This window comes from Haliotis rufescens, unplaced genomic scaffold, assembly GCF_023055435.1.
Source record: "Haliotis rufescens isolate VD_foot unplaced genomic scaffold, xgHalRufe1.0.p SCAF_124, whole genome shotgun sequence".
Classification (NCBI taxonomy): Eukaryota; Metazoa; Mollusca; class Gastropoda; order Lepetellida; family Haliotidae; genus Haliotis; species Haliotis rufescens.
The window spans coordinates 95,429-121,013 of record NW_025963807.1 but is presented as its reverse complement, the minus strand read 5'-3'; the positions used below and the strand labels follow the sequence as shown (position 1 = coordinate 121,013).

Genomic DNA, 25,585 nt, shown 5'->3' with positions numbered 1-25,585 from the left:
CCAAAAGCTCTCCGCAAACACGAAGCATCCGGAATATAATGCTGAAAACAATCAGGATTCCACATCTTCAGCAGAATCAAGATCATCTATTTATCAGTACACCCGTCTGTCTCTCATGCTTGGGCTTCTTCGAATAAATCACAACGATTCCATTCACATGGGAGATGGTGGCAGGCATGATGAGACTAGTAAAGTGGTTCTGTTTATAAGGCAAGCAAATGTCTCCTTTGAAACACAGGCAAAGGCATATGCTCTCCTATATGAACGGCAGGCTTTATAGATTGATATGGAACCGCACAGTCAACCATCAAGGCAGAGAAGACACCAATCATCCCATTGACCTTGACTTGGAGCATTGCAACAGGGCTTTCAAAGATGATGTACACACATACAAGGGGAGGTACACAGATAAAAGACGATTCTCAAAGTCAGCAGAAGTGCGCTGTCAATGGAAGAATTATACCAAAAATACGACAAATTGGCATTCCGCAAGAAAAGTTCGGGAAGGCATGGAGTTGTTGATCCTTCTTGGTGATATTCTTAAACTTGTAGAACAATTCCATTCCTATGCAGCTCTATTCAATAAGGCCAACAAGCCACTGCCACAGAGAAATCAAAAACATGCTGAGTGACATCCAAAATTGGATTTCAGAAAGTCTTAAAGTCTTCAGTAGCCGCACATACTATAACATCTGAACCTTTTTTCCCGATTTGTAATTCAGTGTCACATGATTAAAACGAGACCCTGTTGCAAAGTCGCTATCACTGTATGTTTCATGATCTTCATGTTCTGAGTCTGAGTGAGATGATGAGCTATCACTCGAGTCAAGGGAAGTTTTGTACAACTCAAGAATATCACATCTACATTCACTACATGGGGTATTGCATGTCCATGAGTCTCTGCAGTCACCGAGACACTTGCAAGATATGGCACAGTTGTCCATAGCACTCATGACTTCAGTAAAGCTCAACTCGTCGACATACGTTGGTTCTGACATACTGTTTCATTTCATCCGAAATATTCCGCCTGCCACTGAGACATTGTCTAAATTTCATGAGAAGAGCATGTGCCTGCTTTTCTGGATCCCTGCCTGCTCCGTCCTTGTCTCTTGAATATAATCCTCAACATTATTGGCTGGACCATAGTGGATGACGGTTTCCACACTTTGTAAGTCCCAAGCTGAATGGTGTTGAGCAATGGACTATCAAGGGACTATCATCCTCTTGAAACCATTTGGATCCATGAAGGACTCTGACACACTTCCCTGTTTTCCTTCTCATTCATACATATTCTGTATGTTGTTATGCATGATTGATGTTGAACTTTAATTGAAACTTCAGCTTGAAAATTGGCCGATTTCTTTTATGAAATTTAACTCCTTATAAGAATAAGATCAACATATGCAAAAACAATTGTTGTTAGATGATTATTTTTTTGTAACTGATCAACAAGATCAACTTTAGTGTTTTAGTGTTTTAACTTAGCTAATGTAATGTAATACAGTGGATGTATGCATTCCTTTTTCATAAGGGCATTAACATATATTACATAATGCCTCTACCTGGGACTGCGGCCAAACTTACAAAATTAACCCTTGTTTGAGAGTAACAAGTATCAAGTTCATGATGATTGTAGAAGTGATTGTATGTATTCATAAATGTGACACATGCACATTTTGAAATGTTAATATTTGTGCTTTAACTTTGATTTGATGAATATCAAATTAGATATTGTATACACTTTATAGCTACTTGTGATCAGTGCACATTTTTATACCTTTAGATTGTGCAGTTTCATAGTGGTTAATAAGAATATTTTGTGAATTTATACTTGTTTTATCACAAAACATGTGAATGAGTGAATGTCGTCTCATACTGCAGTCAGCAATATTGCAGCCATATGAAGGCAGCCTGTAAACCAGTAATTGATACGCACACCATCCTAGTACATAAAACATTCGCTCTCCATGCCTATTTATGGTGTCCCCGTCGTGATTTTGCTGGGATATTGCCAAAAGATGCGTAAATCCATGCTCTCTCAATTCAACATGCCATGCCTTGACAGACAAAACGAAATACAAAATATAACATTTATACTTACAATTTTGCAATGCAGTGTGCTTCATCAATGAAAATTGCCATCAAAATCTTCTCTTTAGTCAGGCTGTGTTCCAAGAACTGTCTCTGGACTTGCAAATATTATTATGTCAGTGTCAGGGTGAAAAAACCATCACAGTAGCATGGTTGGAGTTATTAAGTTTCTTAAACACGAATGGTGCTAATTCAAAAGTAAGTGATTTTCCTGATCCTGTTGGAGAAAAAAAGGACATCCTTTCCTCTGAGGTAACTTACAAATACTTGTCTTTGATGATTCCTGAAGTGATCAATTATGTAACTGCATTACCTTCCATACCAACAGTTATACATGTAGTTAAGTTAAATAGAGGGCGTATATACTTAAAACACAACATCAATCCTTTGTTCCGTTCAGCAGTGTGTCAGATTCGTGATGGCTAGCTTGAGGTGGCTAGACTTGCTTTTTGTATGCATTACTAGATTCTTTTTTTAAATGAAATAAATATATTCCACGGTCATTGGTGCAGGACTAATTGTGTATATCACCTGAATTTTGGTCAATACCTGAAATACTCAGTCGCCAATACAGCCCCTATTTCATATAAGGTTATGAAAATACATGTCGGTTGGAGCCTGAAGCCTGAAGTAGAATTTAGGTTATTACACGGATGATATACATGTAAGGCCGAAAATTGATGAACTTCTTTATTATGAAGAACACAATGTTTGGGACTAATATCATTAGTTGAAGGAGTAAGTATTACACCCAAACGTTCTGTTCCACACAATGCGTTTCACTTCTGAATGTTTTTCTAAGAGTTGATACATACACTTGCCTTGTATATATGGTTGATGCACGTCGAGTGTCTCAGAAACGCGGGATCTGCAGGTAATTAGAGCTGAATACAGTTGTGATTTGACGAATTCTTTTTCTTCTGACTCTTCCTCTTATTTCGTTTTTCAGCTTAGCATTGTGTATACACAACGTAATTAACGGATTCTGACATCAGCCACATATCTCGGACCACCCCACGAGTCTCTCTTAACCGTTCAATTAACGTTCCGCTTGGTGTTGCCACACCTGTCCGCCATCTGCTGTTGAGATACTGTAACGGTTCTCGTCTGAAAAGAGGACTTCTCCCACTGCTGGTGCTGTGCTACCCACTGAAGACGGTCCAGGAAACAAAGAAGAAGACTGAAAGGGTATGATTTCTATTTACTTACTTCTTTTGTTAGTAAATAAGCGGCCTTCAAAAGCGACTATGCTTGTCGTAAGAGGAGACTAACGGGTGGTCAGACTAGCTTGACTTGGTTGATACATGCCATCGTATCCCAATTGTGTGGATTGAGTGTGGCGATAAATAACAAAAAACAAACAAACAGTTGTCTCAGATTATTTATATTTAAAAACATGTATATATTTGTTAAAAGTATGTTTCTATTTATACTGCTCACACAAAGTAGGGGATATTGAAAAGTTACGACGAAAAGCTTCAGAATTATGTTTAATTTTCATTGGGAAACAATAATAATGTGGAAATAAGGATGTTAAGAAACAGTTTTGAAAGTAATGACTTTGATCAAGCTGCAATTTCATTTTGTCGACACTGGAAAGTTCATGAGGGGTAGAAACCCAAAAGTTGTGCTTCTATGCTTTCTTCCGGCTTGGATCATCCCAACTGCTCTCAATCTTTCGTCTTCTCGTAACCTTCGCATTGTGGAAAGTGGTGAAGTGATGGATGAACTTGGTCCAAGACCCATGTTAACACCCATTTTTTGCACGTGAGGCACGTGGATTTTGTCATTTGCACGTGTGACACAAGATGTGATTTCTCATCCCCACCCCCTGGTACGTTTGAGTGCAATTTTCCTGGATGCAAGGGCATCTGGTGGGTCATTGTGAGGCTTGCTCAGACGGACCTATGCTTTTCCTCAATCATACACAAATGTTTTGTAGGCCTCTATATTACTGTCTTTGTGCCATTGATTTTAATTTCAATATACCCTACTTTTTGTGAGCAGTTTATATCCTACACATATGAAAAGATTAATGAAAGATTGTTTCTGAAACTTATACAGTGGAAATTTATTTCAGATACCACTGGGAGTGCTTCAGTGAGGACCTCAGTGACCGTTCTCCATCACAGTAGGTGCTCAGCGGAGGGGACTACCTCACCCTTGAGAGGCAGAAACAAGCCAATCATGCACTTACGAGATGGACCTACACCAAGTTCCAGATTACAAGGACTTGTTCCAAAGATGGAAGAGTTCCATAACGAAGCTGAATTTCTAAAGGTATATGTAATTAACTGCATTTTCTGTAATTGCGATTTAACAAAAGAAGGACAGTTATTGTGTGGTTTGTAAATTGGTTTATTGTTTTGTTGCAAAAGTAACGGATTAGTCTTTGTGTAATACCTGACTACCTGAAGATATTTCTTTTTCAGGTTATATGGAAACACTTGTACTCGTCCTCCTCTAACAAGTCTGTTTGGCACTCTGCATGCTGCAAAGGAGCACAATAATGTGAATGTTACTCAGGATCCTCATGACAACTTTTACCCATGCTCTGAATTCATGGACAAGGTCACCACCGCCTACATCGTAACTGGGGGACTACATTACTTCCAAATGGAACACCTCACTTCTGTCCCAACGTCAAGTTACATGGGTGCTGTTGGCAATCCATATAAAATGATTGATTATTTTCTAGGTCATGCAGCAAAACAGTTTGTAGACAAGCACATCTTACCGGAGGTTCCTCAACAGCCAGGTCATGGTCTCCAAATCAAACACACTAGCCTGCAGGTACTGTGGAAAACTGTACCAGAGACCAAAAGCTCTCCGCAAACACGAAGCATCCGGAATATAATGCTGAAAACAATCAGGATTCCACATCTTCAGCAGAATCAAGATCATCTATTTATCAGTACACCCGTCTGTCTCTCATGCTTGGGCTTCTTCGAATAAATCACAACGATTCCATTCACATGGGAGATGGTGGCAGGCATGATGAGACTAGTAAAGTGGTTCTGTCTATACTACAAGGCAAGCAAATGTCCAAAGTATGCACATGGTCTCCTTTGAAACACAGGCAAAGGCATATGCTCTCCTATATGAACGGCAGGCTTTATAGATTGATATGGAACCGCACAGTCAACCATCAAGGCAGAGAAGACACCAATCATCCCATCGACCTTGACTTGGAGCATTGCAACAGGGCTTTCAAAGATGATGTACACACATACAAGGGGAGGTACACAGATAAAAGACGATTCTCAAAGTCAGCAGAAGTGCGCTGTCAATGGAAGAATTATGCCAAAAATACGACAAATTGGCATTCCGCTAGAAAAGTTCGGGAAGGCATGGAGTTGTTGATCCTTCTTGGTGATATTCTTAAACTTGTAGAACAATTCCATTCCTATGCAGCTCTATTCAATGAGGCCAACAAGCCACTGCCACAGAGAAATCAAAAACATGCCGAGTGACATCCAAAATTGGATTTCAGAAAGTCTTAAAGTCTTCAGTAGCCGCACATACTATAACATCTGAACCTTTTTTCCCGATGTGTAATTCAGTGTCACATGATTAAAACGAGACCCTGTTGCAAAGTCGCTATCACTGTATGTTTCATGATCTTCATGTTCTGAGTCTGAGTGAGATGATGAGCTATCACTCGAGTCAAGGGAAGTTTTGTACAACTCAAGAATATCACATCTACATTCACTACATGGGGTATTGCATGTCCATGAGTCTCTGCAGTCACCGAGACACTTGCAAGATATGGCACAGTTGTCCATAGCACTCATGACTTCAGTAAAGCTCAACTCGTCGACATACGTTGGTTCTGACATACTGTTTCATTTCATCCGAAATATTCCGCCTGCCACTGAGACATTGTCTAAATTTCATGAGAAGAGCATGTGCCTGCTTTTCTGGATCCCTGCCTGCTCCGTCCTTGTCTCTTGAATATAATCCTCAACATTATTGGCTGGACCAAAGTGGATGACGGTTTCCACACTTTGTAAGTCCCAAGCTGAATGGTGTTGAGCAATGGACTATCAAGGGACTATCATCCTCTTGAAACCATTTGGATCCATGAAGGACTCTGACACACTTCCCTGTTTTCCTTCTCATTCATACATATTCTGTATGTTGTTATGCATGATTGATGTTGAACTTTAATTGAAACTTTAGCTTGAAAATTGGCCGATTTCTTTTATGAAATTTAACTCCTTATAAGAATAAGATCAACATATGCAAAAACAATTGTTGTTAGATGATTATTTTTTTGTAACTGATCAACAAGATCAACTTTAGTGTTTTAGTGTTTTAACTTAGCTAATGTAATGTAATACAGTGGATGTATGCATTCCTTTTTCATAAGGGCATTAACATATATTACATAATGCCTCTACCTGGGACTGCGGCCAAACTTACAAAATTAACCCTTGTTTGAGAGTAACAAGTATCAAGTTCATGATGATTGTAGAAGTGATTGTATGTATTCATAAATGTGACACATGCACATTTTGAAATGTTAATATTTGTGCTTTAACTTTGATTTGATGAATATCAAATTAGATATTGTATACACTTTATAGCTACTTGTGATCAGTGCACATTTTTATACCTTTAGATTGTGCAGTTTCATAGTGGTTAATAAGAATATTTTGTGAATTTATACTTGTTTTATCACAAAACATGTGAATGAGTGAATGTCGTCTCATACTGCAGTCAGCAATATTGCAGCCATATGAAGGCAGCCTGTAAACCAGTAATTGATACACACACCATCCTAGTACATAAAACATTCGCTCTCCATGCCTATTTATGGTGTCCCCGTCGTGATTTTGCTGGGATATTGCCAAAAGATGCGTAAATCCATGCTCTCTCAATTCAACATGCCATGCCTTGACAGACAAAACGAAATACAAAATATAACATTTATACTTACAATTTTGCAATGCAGTGTGCTTCATCAATGAAAATTGCCATCAAAATCTTCTCTTTAGTCAGGCTGTGTTCCAAGAACTGTCTCTGGACTTGCAAATATTATTATGTCAGTGTCAGGGTGAAAAAACCGTCACAGTAGCATGGTTGGAGTTATTAAGTTTCTTAAACACGAATGGTGCTAATTCAAAAGTAAGTGATTTTCCTGATCCTGTTGGAGAAAAAAAAGGACATCCTTGTCTTTGATGATTCCTGAAGTGATCAATTATGTAACTGCATTACCTTCCATACCAACAGTTATACATGTAGTTAAGTTAAATAGAGGGCGTATATACTTAAAACACAACATCAATCCTTTGTTCCGTTCAGCAGTGTGTCAGATTCGTGATGGCTAGCTTGAGGTGGCTAGACTTGCTTTTTGTATGCATTACTAGATTCTTTTTTTAAATGAAATAAATATATTCCACGGTCATTGGTGCAGGACTAATTGTGTATATCACCTGAATTTTGGTCAATACCTGAAATACTCAGTCGCCAATACAGCCCCTATTTCATATAAGGTTATGAAAATACATGTCGGTTGGAGCCTGAAGCCTGAAGTAGAATTTAGGTTATTACACGGATGATATACATGTAAGGCCGAAAATTGATGAACTTCTTTATTATGAAGAACACAATGTTTGGGACTAATATCATTAGTTGAAGGAGTAAGTATTACACCCAAACGTTCTGTTCCACACAATGCGTTTCACTTCTGAATGTTTTTCTAAGAGTTGATACATACACTTGCCTTGTATATATGGTTGATGCACGTCGAGTGTCTCAGAAACGCGGGATCTGCAGGTATTAGAGCTGAATACAGTTGTGATTTGACGAATTCTTTTTCTTCTGACTCTTCCTCTTATTTCGTTTTTCAGCTTAGCATTGTGTATACACAACGTAATTAACGGATTCTGACATCAGCCACATATCTCGGACCACCCCACGAGTCTCTCTTAACCGTTCAATTAACGTTCCGCTTGGTGTTGCCACACCTGTCCGCCATCTGCTGTTGAGATACTGTAACGGTTCTCGTCTGAAAAGAGGACTTCTCCCACTGCTGGTGCTGTGCTACCCACTGAAGACGGTCCAGGAAACAAAGAAGAAGACTGAAAGGGTATGATTTCTATTTACTTACTTCTTTTGTTAGTAAATAAGCGGCCTTCAAAAGCGAATATGCTTGTCGTAAGAGGAGACTAACGGGTGGTCAGACTAGCTTGACTTGGTTGATACATGCCATCGTATCCCAATTGTGTGGATTGAGTGTGGCGATAAATAACAAAAAACAAACAAACAGTTGTCTCAGATTATTTATATTTAAAAACATGTATATATTTGTTAAAAGTATGTTTCTATTTATACTGCTCACACAAAGTAGGGGATATTGAAAAGTTACGATGAAAAGCTTCAGAATTATGTTTAATTTTCATTGGGAAACAATAATAATGTGGAAATAAGGATGTTAAGAAACAGTTTTGAAAGTAATGACTTTGATCAAGCTGCAATTTCATTTTGTCGACACTGGAAAGTTCATGAGGGGTAGAAACCCAAAAGTTGTGCTTCTATGCTTTCTTCTGGCTTGGATCATCCCAATTGCTCTCAATCTTTCGTCTTCTCGTAAACCTTCGCATTGTGGAAAGTGGTGAAGTGATGGATGAACTTGGTCCAAGACCCATGTTAACACCCATTTTTGCCCGTGAGGCACGTGGATTTTGTCATTTGCACGTGTGACACAAGATGTGATTTCTCATCCCCACCCCCTGGTACGTTTGAGTGCAATTTTCCTGGATGCAAGGGCATCTGGTGGGTCATTGTGAGGCTTGCTCAGACGGACCTATGCTTTTCCTCAATCATACACAAATGTTTTGTAGGCCTCTATATTACTGTCTTTGTGCCATTGATTTTAATTTCAATATACCCTACTTTTTGTGAGCAGTTTATATCCTACACATATGAAAAGATTAATGAAAGATTGTTTCTGAAACTTATACAGTGGAAATTTATTTCAGATACCACTGGGAGTGCTTCAGTGAGGACCTCAGTGACCGTTCTCCATCACAGTAGGTGCTCAGCGGAGGGGACTACCTCACCCTTGAGAGGCAGAAACAAGCCAATCATGCACTTACGAGATGGACCTACACCAAGTTCCAGATTACAAGGACTTGTTCCAAAGATGGAAGAGTTCCATAACGAAGCTGAATTTCTAAAGGTATATGTAATTAACTGCATTTTCTGTAATTGCGATTTAACAAAAGAAGGACAGTTATTGTGTGGTTTGTAAATTGGTTTATTGTTTTGTTGCAAAAGTAACGGATTAGTCTTTGTGTAATACCTGACTACCTGAAGATATTTCTTTTTCAGGTTATATGGAAACACTTGTACTCGTCCTCCTCTAACAAGTCTGTTTGGCACTCTGCATGCTGCAAAGGAGCACAATAAATGCGGTGAATGTTACTCAGGATCCTCATGACAACTTTTACCCATGCTCTGAATTCATGGACAAGGTCACCACCGCCTACATCGTAACTGGGGGACTACATTACTTCCAAATGGAACACCTCACTTCTGTCCCAACGTCAAGTTACATGGGTGCTGTTGGCAATCCATATAAAATGATTGATTATTTTCTAGGTCATGCAGCAAAACAGTTTGTAGACAAGCACGTCTTACCGGAGGTTCCTCAACAGCCAGGTCATGGTCTCCAAATCAAACACACTAGCCTGCAGGTACTGTGGAAAACTGTACCAGAGACCAAAAGCTCTCCGCAAACACGAAGCATCCGGAATATAATGCTGAAAACAATCAGGATTCCACATCTTCAGCAGAATCAAGATCATCTATTTATCAGTACACCCGTCTGTCTCTCATGCTTGGGCTTCTTCGAATAAATCACAACGATTCCATTCACATGGGAGATGGTGGCAGGCATGATGAGACTAGTAAAGTGGTTCTGTTTATAAGGCAAGCAAATGTCTCCTTTGAAACACAGGCAAAGGCATATGCTCTCCTATATGAACGGCAGGCTTTATAGATTGATATGGAACCGCACAGTCAACCATCAAGGCAGAGAAGACACCAATCATCCCATCGACCTTGACTTGGAGCATTGCAACAGGGCTTTCAAAGATGATGTACACACATACAAGGGGAGGTACACAGATAAAAGACGATTCTCAAAGTCAGCAGAAGTGCGCTGTCAATGGAAGAATTATGCCAAAAATACGACAAATTGGCATTCCGCTAGAAAAGTTCGGGAAGGCATGGAGTTGTTGATCCTTCTTGGTGATATTCTTAAACTTGTAGAACAATTCCATTCCTATGCAGCTCTATTCAATGAGGCCAACAAGCCACTGCCACAGAGAAATCAAAAACATGCCGAGTGACATCCAAAATTGGATTTCAGAAAGTCTTAAAGTCTTCAGTAGCCGCACATACTATAACATCTGAACCTTTTTTCCCGATGTGTAATTCAGTGTCACATGATTAAAACGAGACCCTGTTGCAAAGTCGCTATCACTGTATGTTTCATGATCTTCATGTTCTGAGTCTGAGTGAGATGATGAGCTATCACTCGAGTCAAGGGAAGTTTTGTACAACTCAAGAATATCACATCTACATTCACTACATGGGGTATTGCATGTCCATGAGTCTCTGCAGTCACCGAGACACTTGCAAGATATGGCACAGTTGTCCATAGCACTCATGACTTCAGTAAAGCTCAACTTGTCGACATACGTTGGTTCTGACATACTGTTTCATTTCATCCGAAATATTCCGCCTGCCACTGAGACATTGTCTAAATTTCATGAGAAGAGCATGTGCCTGCTTTTCTGGATCCCTGCCTGCTCCGTCCTTGTCTCTTGAATATAATCCTCAACATTATTGGCTGGACCAAAGTGGATGACGGTTTCCACACTTTGTAAGTCCCAAGCTGAATGGTGTTGAGCAATGGACTATCAAGGGACTATCATCCTCTTGAAACCATTTGGATCCATGAAGGACTCTGACACACTTCCCTGTTTTCCTTCTCATTCATACATATTCTGTATGTTGTTATGCATGATTGATGTTGAACTTTAATTGAAACTTTAGCTTGAAAATTGGCCGATTTCTTTTATGAAATTTAACTCCTTATAAGAATAAGATCAACATATGCAAAAACAATTGTTGTTAGATGATTATTTTTTTGTAACTGATCAACAAGATCAACTTTAGTGTTTTAGTGTTTTAACTTAGCTAATGTAATGTAATACAGTGGATGTATGCATTCCTTTTTCATAAGGGCATTAACATATATTACATAATGCCTCTACCTGGGACTGCGGCCAAACTTACAAAATTAACCCTTGTTTGAGAGTAACAAGTATCAAGTTCATGATGATTGTAGAAGTGATTGTATGTATTCATAAATGTGACACATGCACATTTTGAAATGTTAATATTTGTGCTTTAACTTTGATTTGATGAATATCAAATTAGATATTGTATACACTTTATAGCTACTTGTGATCAGTGCACATTTTTATACCTTTAGATTGTGCAGTTTCATAGTGGTTAATAAGAATATTTTGTGAATTTATACTTGTTTTATCACAAAACATGTGAATGAGTGAATGTCGTCTCATACTGCAGTCAGCAATATTGCAGCCATATGAAGGCAGCCTGTAAACCAGTAATTGATACACACACCATCCTAGTACATAAAACATTCGCTCTCCATGCCTATTTATGGTGTCCCCGTCGTGATTTTGCTGGGATATTGCCAAAAGATGCGTAAATCCATGCTCTCTCAATTCAACATGCCATGCCTTGACAGACAAAACGAAATACAAAATATAACATTTATACTTACAATTTTGCAATGCAGTGTGCTTCATCAATGAAAATTGCCATCAAAATCTTCTCTTTAGTCAGGCTGTGTTCCAAGAACTGTCTCTGGACTTGCAAATATTATTATGTCAGTGTCAGGGTGAAAAAACCGTCACAGTAGCATGGTTGGAGTTATTAAGTTTCTTAAACACGAATGGTGCTAATTCAAAAGTAAGTGATTTTCCTGATCCTGTTGGAGAAAAAAAAGGACATCCTTGTCTTTGATGATTCCTGAAGTGATCAATTATGTAACTGCATTACCTTCCATACCAACAGTTATACATGTAGTTAAGTTAAATAGAGGGCGTATATACTTAAAACACAACATCAATCCTTTGTTCCGTTCAGCAGTGTGTCAGATTCGTGATGGCTAGCTTGAGGTGGCTAGACTTGCTTTTTGTATGCATTACTAGATTATTTTTTTAAATGAAATAAATATATTCCACGGTCATTGGTGCAGGACTAATTGTGTATATCACCTGAATTTTGGTCAATACCTGAAATACTCAGTCGCCAATACAGCCCCTATTTCATATAAGGTTATGAAAATACATGTCGGTTGGAGCCTGAAGCCTGAAGTAGAATTTAGGTTATTACACGGATGATATACATGTAAGGCCGAAAATTGATGAACTTCTTTATTATGAAGAACACAATGTTTGGGACTAATATCATTAGTTGAAGGAGTAAGTATTACACCCAAACGTTCTGTTCCACACAATGCGTTTCACTTCTGAATGTTTTTCTAAGAGTTGATACATACACTTGCCTTGTATATATGGTTGATGCACGTCGAGTGTCTCAGAAACGCGGGATCTGCAGGTATTAGAGCTGAATACAGTTGTGATTTGACGAATTCTTTTTCTTCTGACTCTTCCTCTTATTTCGTTTTTCAGCTTAGCATTGTGTATACACAACGTAATTAACGGATTCTGACATCAGCCACATATCTCGGACCACCCCACGAGTCTCTCTTAACCGTTCAATTAACGTTCCGCTTGGTGTTGCCACACCTGTCCGCCATCTGCTGTTGAGATACTGTAACGGTTCTCGTCTGAAAAGAGGACTTCTCCCACTGCTGGTGCTGTGCTACCCACTGAAGACGGTCCAGGAAACAAAGAAGAAGACTGAAAGGGTATGATTTCTATTTACTTACTTCTTTTGTTAGTAAATAAGCGGCCTTCAAAAGCGAATATGCTTGTCGTAAGAGGAGACTAACGGGTGGTCAGACTAGCTTGACTTGGTTGATACATGCCATCGTATCCCAATTGTGTGGATTGAGTGTGGCGATAAATAACAAAAAACAAACAAACAGTTGTCTCAGATTATTTATATTTAAAAACATGTATATATTTGTTAAAAGTATGTTTCTATTTATACTGCTCACACAAAGTAGGGGATATTGAAAAGTTACGATGAAAAGCTTCAGAATTATGTTTAATTTTCATTGGGAAACAATAATAATGTGGAAATAAGGATGTTAAGAAACAGTTTTGAAAGTAATGACTTTGATCAAGCTGCAATTTCATTTTGTCGACACTGGAAAGTTCATGAGGGGTAGAAACCCAAAAGTTGTGCTTCTATGCTTTCTTCTGGCTTGGATCATCCCAATTGCTCTCAATCTTTCGTCTTCTCGTAAACCTTCGCATTGTGGAAAGTGGTGAAGTGATGGATGAACTTGGTCCAAGACCCATGTTAACACCCATTTTTGCCCGTGAGGCACATGGATTTTGTCATTTGCACGTGTGACACAAGATGTGATTTCTCATCCCCACCCCCTGGTACGTTTGAGAGCAATTTTCCTGGATGCAAGGGCATCTGGTGGGTCATTGTGAGGCTTGCTCAGACGGACCTATGCTTTTCCTCAATCATACACAAATGTTTTGTAGGCCTCTATATTACTGTCTTTGTGCCATTGATTTTAATTTCAATATACCCTACTTTTTGTGAGCAGTTTATATCCTACACATATGAAAAGATTAATGAAAGATTGTTTCTGAAACTTATACAGTGGAAATTTATTTCAGATACCACTGGGAGTGCTTCAGTGAGGACCTCAGTGACCGTTCTCCATCACAGTAGGTGCTCAGCGGAGGGGACTACCTCACCCTTGAGAGGCAGAAACAAGCCAATCATGCACTTACGAGATGGACCTACACCAAGTTCCAGATTACAAGGACTTGTTCCAAAGATGGAAGAGTTCCATAACGAAGCTGAATTTCTAAAGGTATATGTAATTAACTGCATTTTCTGTAATTGCGATTTAACAAAAGAAGGACAGTTATTGTGTGGTTTGTAAATTGGTTTATTGTTTTGTTGCAAAAGTAACGGATTAGTCTTTGTGTAATACCTGACTACCTGAAGATATTTCGTTTTCAGGTTATATGGAAACACTTGTACTCGTCCTCCTCTAACAAGTCTGTTTGGCACTCTGCATGCTGCAAAGGAGCACAATAAATGCGGTGAATGTTACTCAGGATCCTCATGACAACTTTTACCCATGCTCTGAATTCATGGACAAGGTCACCACCGCCTACATCGTAACTGGGGGACTACATTACTTCCAAATGGAACACCTCACTTCTGTCCCAACGTCAAGTTACATGGGTGCTGTTGGCAATCCATATAAAATGATTGATTATTTTCTAGGTCATGCAGCAAAACAGTTTGTAGACAAGCACGTCTTACCGGAGGTTCCTCAACAGCCAGGTCATGGTCTCCAAATCAAACACACTAGCCTGCAGGTACTGTGGAAAACTGTACCAGAGACCAAAAGCTCTCCGCAAACACGAAGCATCCGGAATATAATGCTGAAAACAATCAGGATTCCACATCTTCAGCAGAATCAAGATCATCTATTTATCAGTACACCCGTCTGTCTCTCATGCTTGGGCTTCTTCGAATAAATCACAACGATTCCATTCACATGGGAGATGGTGGCAGGCATGATGAGACTAGTAAAGTGGTTCTGTTTATAAGGCAAGCAAATGTCTCCTTTGAAACACAGGCAAAGGCATATGCTCTCCTATATGAACGGCAGGCTTTATAGATTGATATGGAACCGCACAGTCAACCATCAAGGCAGAGAAGACACCAATCATCCCATCGACCTTGACTTGGAGCATTGCAACAGGGCTTTCAAAGATGAAGTACACACATACAAGGGGAGGTACACAGATAAAAGACGATTCTCAAAGTCAGCAGAAGTGCGCTGTCAATGGAAGAATTATGCCAAAAATACGACAAATTGGCATTCCGCAAGAAATGTTCGGGAAGGCATGGAGTTGTTGATCCTTCTTGGTGATATTCTTAAACTTGTAGAACAATTCCATTCCTATGCAGCTCTATTCAATGAGGCCAACAAGCCACTGCCACAGAGAATTCAAGAACATGCTGAGTGACATCCAAAATTGGATTTCAGAAAGTCTTAAAGTCTTCAGTAGCCGCACATACTATAACATCTGAACCTTTTTTCCCGATGTGTAATTCAGTGTCACATGATTAAAACGAGACCCTGTTGCAAAGTCGCTATCACTGTATGTTTCATGATCTTCATGTTCTGAGTCTGAGTGAGATGATGAGCTATCACTCGAGTCAAGGGAAGTTTTGTACAACTCAAGAATATCACATCTACATTCACTACATGGGGTATTGCATGTCCATGAGTCTCTGCAGTCACAGAGACACTTGCAAGATATGGCACAGTTGTCCATAGCACTCATGACTTCAGTAAGCTCAACTCGTCGACATACGTTGGTTCTGACATACTGTTTCATTTCATCCGAAATATTCCGCCTGCCACTGAGACATTGTCTAAATTTCATGAGAAGAGCATGTGCCTGCTTTTCTGGATCCCTGCCTGCTCCGTCCTTGTCTCTTGAATATAATCCTCAACATTATTGGCTGGACCATAGTGGATGACGGTTTCCACACTTTGTAAGTCCCAAGCTGAATGGTGTTGAGCAATGGACTATCAAGGGACTATCATCCTCTTGAAACCATTTGGATCCATGAAGGACTCTGACACACTTCCCTGTTTTCCTTCTCATTCATACATATTCTGTATGTTGTTATGCATGATTGATGTTGAACTTTAATTGAAACTTTAGCTTGAAAATTGGCCGATTTCTTTTATGAAATTTAACTCCTTATAAGAATAAGATCAACATATGCAAAAACAATTGTTGTTAGATGATTATTTTTTTGTAACTGATCAACAAGATCAACTTTAGTGTTTTAGTGTTTTAACTTAGCTAATGTAATGTAATACAGTGGATGTATGCATTCCTTTTTCATAAGGGCATTAACATATATTACATAATGCCTCTACCTGGGACTGCGGCCAAACTTACAAAATTAACCCTTGTTTGAGAGTAACAAGTATCAAGTTCATGATGATTGTAGAAGTGATTGTATGTATTCATAAATGTGACACATGCACATTTTGAAATGTTAATATTTGTGCTTTAACTTTGATTTGATGAATATCAAATTAGATATTGTATACACTTTATAGCTACTTGTGATCAGTGCACATTTTTATACCTTTAGATTGTGCAGTTTCATAGTGGTTAATAAGAATATTTTGTGAATTTATACTTGTTTTATCACAAAACATGTGAATGAGTGAATGTCGTCTCATACTGCAGTCAGCAATATTGCAGCCATATGAAGGCAGCCTGTAAACCAGTAATTGATACGCACACCATCCTAGTACATAAAACATTCGCTCTCCATGCCTATTTATGGTGTCCCCGTCGTGATTTTGCTGGGATATTGCCAAAAGATGCGTAAATCCATGCTCTCTCAATTCAACATGCCATGCCTTGACAGACAAAACGAAATACAAAATATAACATTTATACTTACAATTTTGCAATGCAGTGTGCTTCATCAATGAAAATTGCCATCAAAATCTTCTCTTTAGTCAGGCTGTGTTCCAAGAACTGTCTCTGGACTTGCAAATATTATTATGTCAGTGTCAGGGTGAAAAAACCATCACAGTAGCATGGTTGGAGTTATTAAGTTTCTTAAACACGAATGGTGCTAATTCAAAAGTAAGTGATTTTCCTGATCCTGTTGGAGAAAAAAAAGGACATCCTTTCCTCTGAGGTAACTTACAAATACTTGTCTTTGATGATTCCTGAAGTGATCAATTATGTAACTGCATTACCTTCCATACCAACAGTTATACATGTAGTTAAGTTAAATAGAGGGCGTATATACTTAAAACACAACATCAATCCTTTGTTCCGTTCAGCAGTGTGTCAGATTCGTGATGGCTAGCTTGAGGTGGCTAGACTTGCTTTTTGTATGCATTACTAGATTATTTTTTTAAATGAAATAAATATGTTCCACGGTCATTGGTGCAGGACTAATTGTGTATATCACCTGAATTTTGGTCAATACCTGAAATACTCAGTCGCCAATACAGCCCCTATTTCATATAAGGTTATGAAAATACATGTCGGTTGGAGCCTGAAGCCTGAAGTAGAATTTAGGTTATTACACGGATGATATACATGTAAGGCCGAAAATTGATGAACTTCTTTATTATGAAGAACACAATGTTTGGGACTAATATCATTAGTTGAAGGAGTAAGTATTACACCCAAACGTTCTGTTCCACACAATGCGTTTCACTTCTGAATGTTTTTCTAAGAGTTGATACATACACTTGCCTTGTATATATGGTTGATGCACGTCGAGTGTCTCAGAAACGCGGGATCTGCAGGTATTAGAGCTGAATACAGTTGTGATTTGACGAATTCTTTTTCTTCTGACTCTTCCTCTTATTTCGTTTTTCAGCTTAGCATTGTGTATACACAACGTAATTAACGGATTCTGACATCAGCCACATATCTCGGACCACCCCACGAGTCTCTCTTAACCGTTCAATTAACGTTCCGCTTGGTGTTGCCACACCTGTCCGCCATCTGCTGTTGAGATACTGTAACGGTTCTCGTCTGAAAAGAGGACTTCTCCCACTGCTGGTGCTGTGCTACCCACTGAAGACGGTCCAGGAAACAAAGAAGAAGACTGAAAGGGTATGATTTCTATTTACTTACTTCTTTTGTTAGTAAATAAGCGGCCTTCAAAAGCGACTATGCTTGTCGTAAGAGGAGACTAACGGGTGGTCAGACTAGCTTGACTTGGTTGATACATGCCATCGTATCCCAATTGTGTGGATTGAGTGTGGCGATAAATAACAAAAAACAAACAAACAGTTGTCTCAGATTATTTATATTTAAAAACATGTATATATTTGTTAAAGGTATGTTTCTATTTATACTGCTCACACAAAGTAGGGGATATTGAAAAGTTACGATGAAAAGCTTCAGAATTATGTTTAATTTTCATTGGGAAACAATAATAATGTGGAAATAAGGATGTTAAGAAACAGTTTTGAAAGTAATGACTTTGATCAAGCTGCAATTTCATTTTGTCGACACTGGAAAGTTCATGAGGGGTAGAAACCCAAAAGTTGTGCTTCTATGCTTTCTTCTGGCTTGGATCATCCCAATTGCTCTCAATCTTTCGTCTTCTCGTAAACCTTCGCATTGTGGAAAGTGGTGAAGTGATGGATGAACTTGGTCCAAGACCCATGTTAACACCCATTTTTGCCCGTGAGGCACGTGGATTTTGTCATTTGCACGTGTGACACAAGATGTGATTTCTCATCCCCACCCCCTGGTACGTTTGAGTGCAATTTTCCTGGATGCAAGGGCATCTGGTGGGTCATTGTGAGGCTTGCTCAGACGGACCTATGCTTTTCCTCAATCATACACAAATGTTTTGTAGGCCTCTATATTACTGTCTTTGTGCCATTGATTTTAATTTCAATATACCCTACTTTTTGTGAGCAGTTTATATCCTACACATATGAAAAGATTAATGAAAGATTGTTTCTGAAACTTATACAGTGGAAATTTATTTCAGATACCACTGGGAGTGCTTCAGTGAGGACCTCAGTGACCGTTCTCCATCACAGTAGGTGCTCAGCGGAGGGGACTACCTCACCCTTGAGAGGCAGAAACAAGCCAATCATGCACTTACGAGATGGACCTACACCAAGTTCCAGATTACAAGGACTTGTTCCAAAGATGGAAGAGTTCCATAACGAAGCTGAATTTCTAAAGGTATATGTAATTAACTGCATTTTCTGTAATTGCGATTTAACAAAAGAAGGACAGTTATTGTGTGGTTTGTAAATTGGTTTATTGTTTTGTTGCAAAAGTAACGGATTAGTCTTTGTGTAATACCTGACTACCTGAAGATATTTCTTTTTCAGGTTATATGGAAACACTTGTACTCGTCCTCCTCTAACAAGTCTGTTTGGCACTCTGCATGCTGCAAAGGAGCACAATAAATGCGGTGAATGTTACTCAGGATCCTCATGACAACTTTTACCCATGCTCTGAATTCATGGACAAGGTCACCACCGCCTACATCGTAACTGGGGGACTACATTACTTCCAAATGGAACACCTCACTTCTGTCCCAACGTCAAGTTACATGGGTGCTGTTGGCAATCCATATAAAATGATTGATTATTTTCTAGGTCATGCAGCAAAACAGTTTGTAGACAAGCACGTCTTACCGGAGGTTCCTCAACAGCCAGGTCATGGTCTCCAAATCAAACACACTAGCCTGCAGGTACTGTGGAAAACTGTACCAGAGACCAAAAGCTCTCCGCAAACACGAAGCATCCGGAATATAATGCTGAAAACAATCAGGATTCCACATCTTCAGCAGAATCAAGATCATCTATTTATCAGTACACCCGTCTGTCTCTCATGCTTGGGCTTCTTCGAATAAATCACAACGATTCCATTCACATGGGAGATGGTGGCAGGCATGATGAGACTAGTAAAGTGGTTCTGTTTATACTACAAGGCAAGCAAATGTCCAAAGTATGCATATGGTCTCCTTTGAAACACAGGCAAAGGCATATGCTCTCCTATATGAACGGCAGGCTTTATAGATTGATATGGAACCGCACAGTCAACCATCAAGGCAGAGAAGACACCAATCATCCCATCGACCTTGACTTGGAGCATTGCAACAGGGCTTTCAAAGATGATGTACACACATACAAGGGGAGGTACACAGATAAAAGACGATTCTCAAAGTCAGCAGAAGTGCGCTGTCAATGGAAGAATTATGCCAAAAATACGACAAATTGGCATTCCGCAAGAAAAGTTCGGGAAGGCATGGAGTTGTTGATCCTTCTTGGTGATATTCTTAAACTTGTAGAACAATTCCATTCCTATGCAGCTCTATTCAATGAGGCCAACAAGCCACTGCCACAGAGAAAATCAAAAACATGCTGAGTGACATCCAAAATTGGATTTCAGAAAGTCTTAAAGTCTTCAGTAGCCGCACATACTATAACATCTGAACCTTTTTTCCCGATGTGTAATTCAGTGTCACATGATTAAAACGAGACCCTGTTGCAAAGTCGCTATCACTGTATGTTTCATGATCTTCATGTTCTGAGTCTGAGTGAGATGATGAGCTATCACTCGAGTCAAGGGAAGTTTTGTACAACTCAAGAATATCACATCTACATTCACTACATGGGGTAATTGCATGTCCATGAGTCTCTGCAGTCACAGAGACACTTGCAAGATATGGCACAGTTGTCCATAGCACTCATGATTTCAGTAAAGCTCAACTCGTCGACATACGTTGGTTCTGACATACTGTTTCATTTCATCCGAAATATTCCGCCTGCCACTGAGACATTGTCTAAATTTCATGAGAAGAGCATGTGCCTGCTTTTCTGGATCCCTGCCTGCTCCGTCCTTGTCTCTTGAATATAATCCTCAACATTATTGGCTGGACCATAGTGGATGACGGTTTCCACACTTTGTAAGTCCCAAGCTGAATGGTGTTGAGCAATGGACTATCAAGGGACTATCATCCTCTTGAAACCATTTGGATCCATGAAGGACTCTGACACACTTCCCTGTTTTCCTTCTCATTCATACATATTCTGTATGTTGTTATGCATGATTGATGTTGAACTTTAATTGAAACTTTAGCTTGAAAATTGGCCGATTTCTTTTATGAAATTTAACTCCTATTATAAGAATAAGATCAACATATGCAAAAACAATTGTTGTTAGATGATTATTTTTTTGTAACTGATCAACAAGATCAACTTTAGTGTTTTAGTGTTTTAACTTAGCTAATGTAATGTAATACAGTGGATGTATGCATTCCTTTTTCATAAGGGCATGAACATATATTACATAATGCCTCTACCTGGGACTGCGGCCAAACTTACAAAATTAACCCTTGTTTGAGAGTAACAAGTATCAAGTTCATGATGATTGTAGAAGTGATTGTATGTATTCATAAATGTGACACATGCACATTTTGAAATGTTAATATTTGTGCTTTAACTTTGATTTGATGAATATCAAATTAGATATTGTATACACTTTATAGCTACTTGTGATCAGTGCACATTTTTATACCTTTAGATTGTGCAGTTTCATAGTGGTTAGTAAGAATATTTTGTGAATTTATACTTGTTTTATCACAAAACATGTGAATGAGTGAATGTCGTCTCATACTGCAGTCAGCAATATTGCAGCCATATGAAGGCAGCCTGTAAACCAGCAATTGATACGCACACCATCCTAGTACATAAAACATTCGCTCTCCATGCCCATTTATGGTGTCCCCGTCGTGATTTTGCTGGGATATTGCCAAAAGATGCGTAAATCCCTGCTCTCTCAAGTCAACATGCCATGCCTTGACAGACAAAACGAAATACAAAATATAACATTTATACTTACAATTTTGCAATGCAGTGTGCTTCATCAATGAAAATTGCCATCAAAATCTTCTCTTTAGTCAGGCTGTGTTCCAAGAACTGTCTCTGGACTTGCAAATATTATTATGTCAGTGTCAGGGTGAAAAAACCATCACAGTAGCATGGTTGGAGTTATTAAGTTTCTTAAACACGAATGGTGCTAATTCAAAAGTAAGTGATTTTCCTGATCCTGTTGGAGAAAAAAAAGGACATCCTTTCCTCTGAGGTAACTTACAATCACTTGTCTTTGATGATTCCTGAGGTGATCAATTATGTAACTGCATTACCTTCCATACCAACAGTTATACATGTAGTTAAGTTAAATAGAGGGCGTATATACTTAAAACACAACATCAATCCTTTGTTCCGTTCAGCAGTGTGTCAGATTCGTGATGGCTAGCTTGAGGTGGCTAGACTTGCTTTTTGTATGCATTACTAGATTATTTTTTTAAATGAAATAAATATGTTCCACGGTCATTGGTGCAGGACTAATTGTGTATATCACCTGAATTTTGGTCAATACCTGAAATACTCAGTCGCCAATACAGCCCCTATTTCATATAAGGTTATGAAAATACATGTCGGTTGGAGCCTGAAGCCTGAAGTAGAATTTAGGTTATTACACGGATGATATACATGTAAGGCCGAAAATTGATGAACTTCTTTATTATGAAGAACACAATGTTTGGGACTAATATCATTAGTTGAAGGAGTAAGTATTACACCCAAACGTTCTGTTCCACACAATGCGTTTCACTTCTGAATGTTTTTCTAAGAGTTGATACATACACTTGCCTTGTATATATGGTTGATGCACGTCGAGTGTCTCAGAAACGCGGGATCTGCAGGTATTAGAGCTGAATACAGTTGTGATTTGACGAATTCTTTTTCTTCTGACTCTTCCTCTTATTTCGTTTTTCAGCTTAGCATTGTGTATACACAACGTAATTAACGGATTCTGACATCAGCCACATATCTCGGACCACCCCACGAGTCTCTCTTAACCGTTCAATTAACGTTCCGCTTGGTGTTGCCACACCTGTCCGCCATCTGCTGTTGAGATACTGTAACGGTTCTCGTCTGAAAAGAGGACTTCTCCCACTGCTGGTGCTGTGCTACCCACTGAAGACGGTCCAGGAAACAAAGAAGAAGACTGAAAGGGTATGATTTCTATTTACTTACTTCTTTTGTTAGTAAATAAGCGGCCTTCAAAAGCGACTATGCTTGTCGTAAGAGGAGACTAACGGGTGGTCAGACTAGCTTGACTTGGTTGATACATGCCATCGTATCCCAATTGTGTGGATTGAGTGTGGCGATAAATAACAAAAAACAAACAAACAGTTGTCTCAGATTATTTATATTTAAAAACATGTATATATTTGTTAAAAGTATGTTTCTATTTATACTGCTCACACAAAGTAGGGGATATTGAAAAGTTACGACGAAAAGCTTCAGAATTATGTTTAATTTTCATTGGGAAACAATAATAATGTGGAAATAAGGATGTTAAGAAACAGTTTTGAAAGTAATGACTTTGATCAAGCTGCAATTTCATTTTGTCGACACTGGAAAGTTCATGAGGGGTAGAAACCCAAAAGTTGTGCTTCTATGCTTTCTTCTGGCTTGGATCATCCCAATTGCTCTCAATCTTTCGTCTTCTCGTAAACCTTCGCATTGTGGAAAGTGGTGAAGTGATGGATGAACTTGGTCCAAGACCCATGTTAACACCCATTTTTGCCCGTGAGGCACGTGGATTTTGTCATTTGCACGTGTGACACAAGATGTGATTTCTCATCCCCACCCCCTGGTACGTTTGAGTGCAATTTTCCTGGATGCAAGGGCATCTGGTGGGTCATTGTGAGGCTTGCTCAGACGGACCTATGCTTTTCCTCAATCATACACAAATGTTTTGTAGGCCTCTATATTACTGTCTTTGTGCCATTGATTTTAATTTCAATATACCCTACTTTTTGTGAGCAGTTTATATCCTACACATATGAAAAGATTAATGAAAGATTGTTTCTGAAACTTATACAGTGGAAATTTATTTCAGATACCACTGGGAGTGCTTCAGTGAGGACCTCAGTGACCGTTCTCCATCACAGTAGGTGCTCAGCGGAGGGGACTACCTCACCCTTGAGAGGCAGAAACAAGCCAATCATGCACTTACGAGATGGACCTACACCAAGTTCCAGATTACAAGGACTTGTTCCAAAGATGGAAGAGTTCCATAACGAAGCTGAATTTCTAAAGGTATATGTAATTAACTGCATTTTCTGTAATTGCGATTTAACAAAAGAAGGACAGTTATTGTGTGGTTTGTAAATTGGTTTATTGTTTTGTTGCAAAAGTAACGGATTAGTCTTTGTGTAATACCTGACTACCTGAAGATATTTCTTATTCAGGTTATATGGAAACACTTGTACTCGTCCTCCTCTAACAAGTCTGTTTGGCACTCTGCATGCTGCAAAGGAGCACAATAAATGCGGTGAATGTTACTCAGGATCCTCATGACAACTTTTACCCATGCTCTGAATTCATGGACAAGGTCACCACCGCCTACATCGTAACTGGGGGACTACATTACTTCCAAATGGAACACCTCACTTCTGTCCCAACGTCAAGTTACATGGGTGCTGTTGGCAATCCATATAAAATGATTGATTATTTTCTAGGTCATGCAGCAAAACAGTTTGTAGACAAGCACGTCTTACCGGAGGTTCCTCAACAGCCAGGTCATGGTCTCCAAATCAAACACACTAGCCTGCAGGTACTGTGGAAAACTGTACCAGAGACCAAAAGCTCTCCGCAAACACGAAGCATCCGGAATATAATGCTGAAAACAATCAGGATTCCACATCTTCAGCAGAATCAAGATCATCTATTTATCAGTACACCCGTCTGTCGCTCATGCTTGGGCTTCTTCGAATAAATCACAACGATTCCATTCACATGGGAGATGGTGGCAGGCATGATGAGACTAGTAAAGTGGTTCTGTTTATAAGGCAAGCAAATGTCTCCTTTGAAACACAGGCAAAGGCATATGCTCTCCTATATGAACGGCAGGCTTTATAGATTGATATGGAACCGCACAGTCAACCATCAAGGCAGAGAAGACACCAATCATCCCATCGACCTTGACTTGGAGCATTGCAACAGGGCTTTCAAAGATGATGTACACACATACAAGGGGAGGTACACAGATAAAAGACGATTCTCAAAGTCAGCAGAAGTGCGCTGTCAATGGAAGAATTATGCCAAAAATACGACAAATTGGCATTCCGCAAGAAAAGTTCGGGAAGGCATGGAGTTGTTGATCCTTCTTGGTGATATTCTTAAACTTGTAGAACAATTCCATTCCTATGCAGCTCTATTCAATGAGGCCAACAAGCCACTGCCACAGAGAATTCAAGAACATGCTGAGTGACATCCAAAATTGGATTTCAGAAAGTCTTAAAGTCTTCAGTAGCCGCACATACTATAACATCTGAACCTTTTTTCCCGATGTGTAATTCAGTGTCACATGATTAAAACGAGACCCTGTTGCAAAGTCGCTATCACTGTATGTTTCATGATCTTCATGTTCTGAGTCTGAGTGAGATGATGAGCTATCACTCGAGTCAAGGGAAGTTTTGTACAACTCAAGAATATCACATCTACATTCATTACATGGGGTATTGCATGTCCATGAGTCTCTGCAGTCACAGAGACACTTGCAAGATATGGCACAGTTGTCCATAGCACTCATGACTTCAGTAAGCTCAACTCGTCGACATACGTTGGTTCTGACATACTGTTTCATTTCATCCGGAATATTCCGCC

General features: G+C 39.2%; 3 long non-coding RNA genes across 3 annotated transcripts; all 3 read left to right on the top strand.

The window, feature by feature from the left end:
• Positions 1 to 347: 347 nt before the first annotated feature.
• On the top strand, positions 348 to 6,725 carry LOC125378545. The gene is made up of 4 exons (XR_007220278.1): positions 348 to 1,168; positions 3,041 to 3,279; positions 4,172 to 4,371; positions 4,524 to 6,725. It is a non-coding gene; the product is annotated as an uncharacterized LOC125378545 (long non-coding RNA).
• Positions 6,726 to 6,759: 34 nt separating this feature from the next.
• On the top strand, positions 6,760 to 10,774 carry LOC124125315. Its single transcript, XR_007220277.1, has 3 exons — positions 6,760 to 8,185; positions 9,078 to 9,277; positions 9,430 to 10,774. It is a non-coding gene; the product is annotated as an uncharacterized LOC124125315 (long non-coding RNA).
• An 872-nt stretch (positions 10,775 to 11,646) lies between these two features.
• LOC124125316 lies at positions 11,647 to 25,578 on the top strand. The gene is made up of 8 exons (XR_007220274.1): positions 11,647 to 13,072; positions 13,965 to 14,164; positions 14,317 to 15,873; positions 17,746 to 17,984; positions 18,877 to 19,076; positions 19,229 to 22,924; positions 23,817 to 24,016; positions 24,169 to 25,578. It is a non-coding gene; the product is annotated as an uncharacterized LOC124125316 (long non-coding RNA).
• Positions 25,579 to 25,585: the final 7 nt, after the last annotated feature.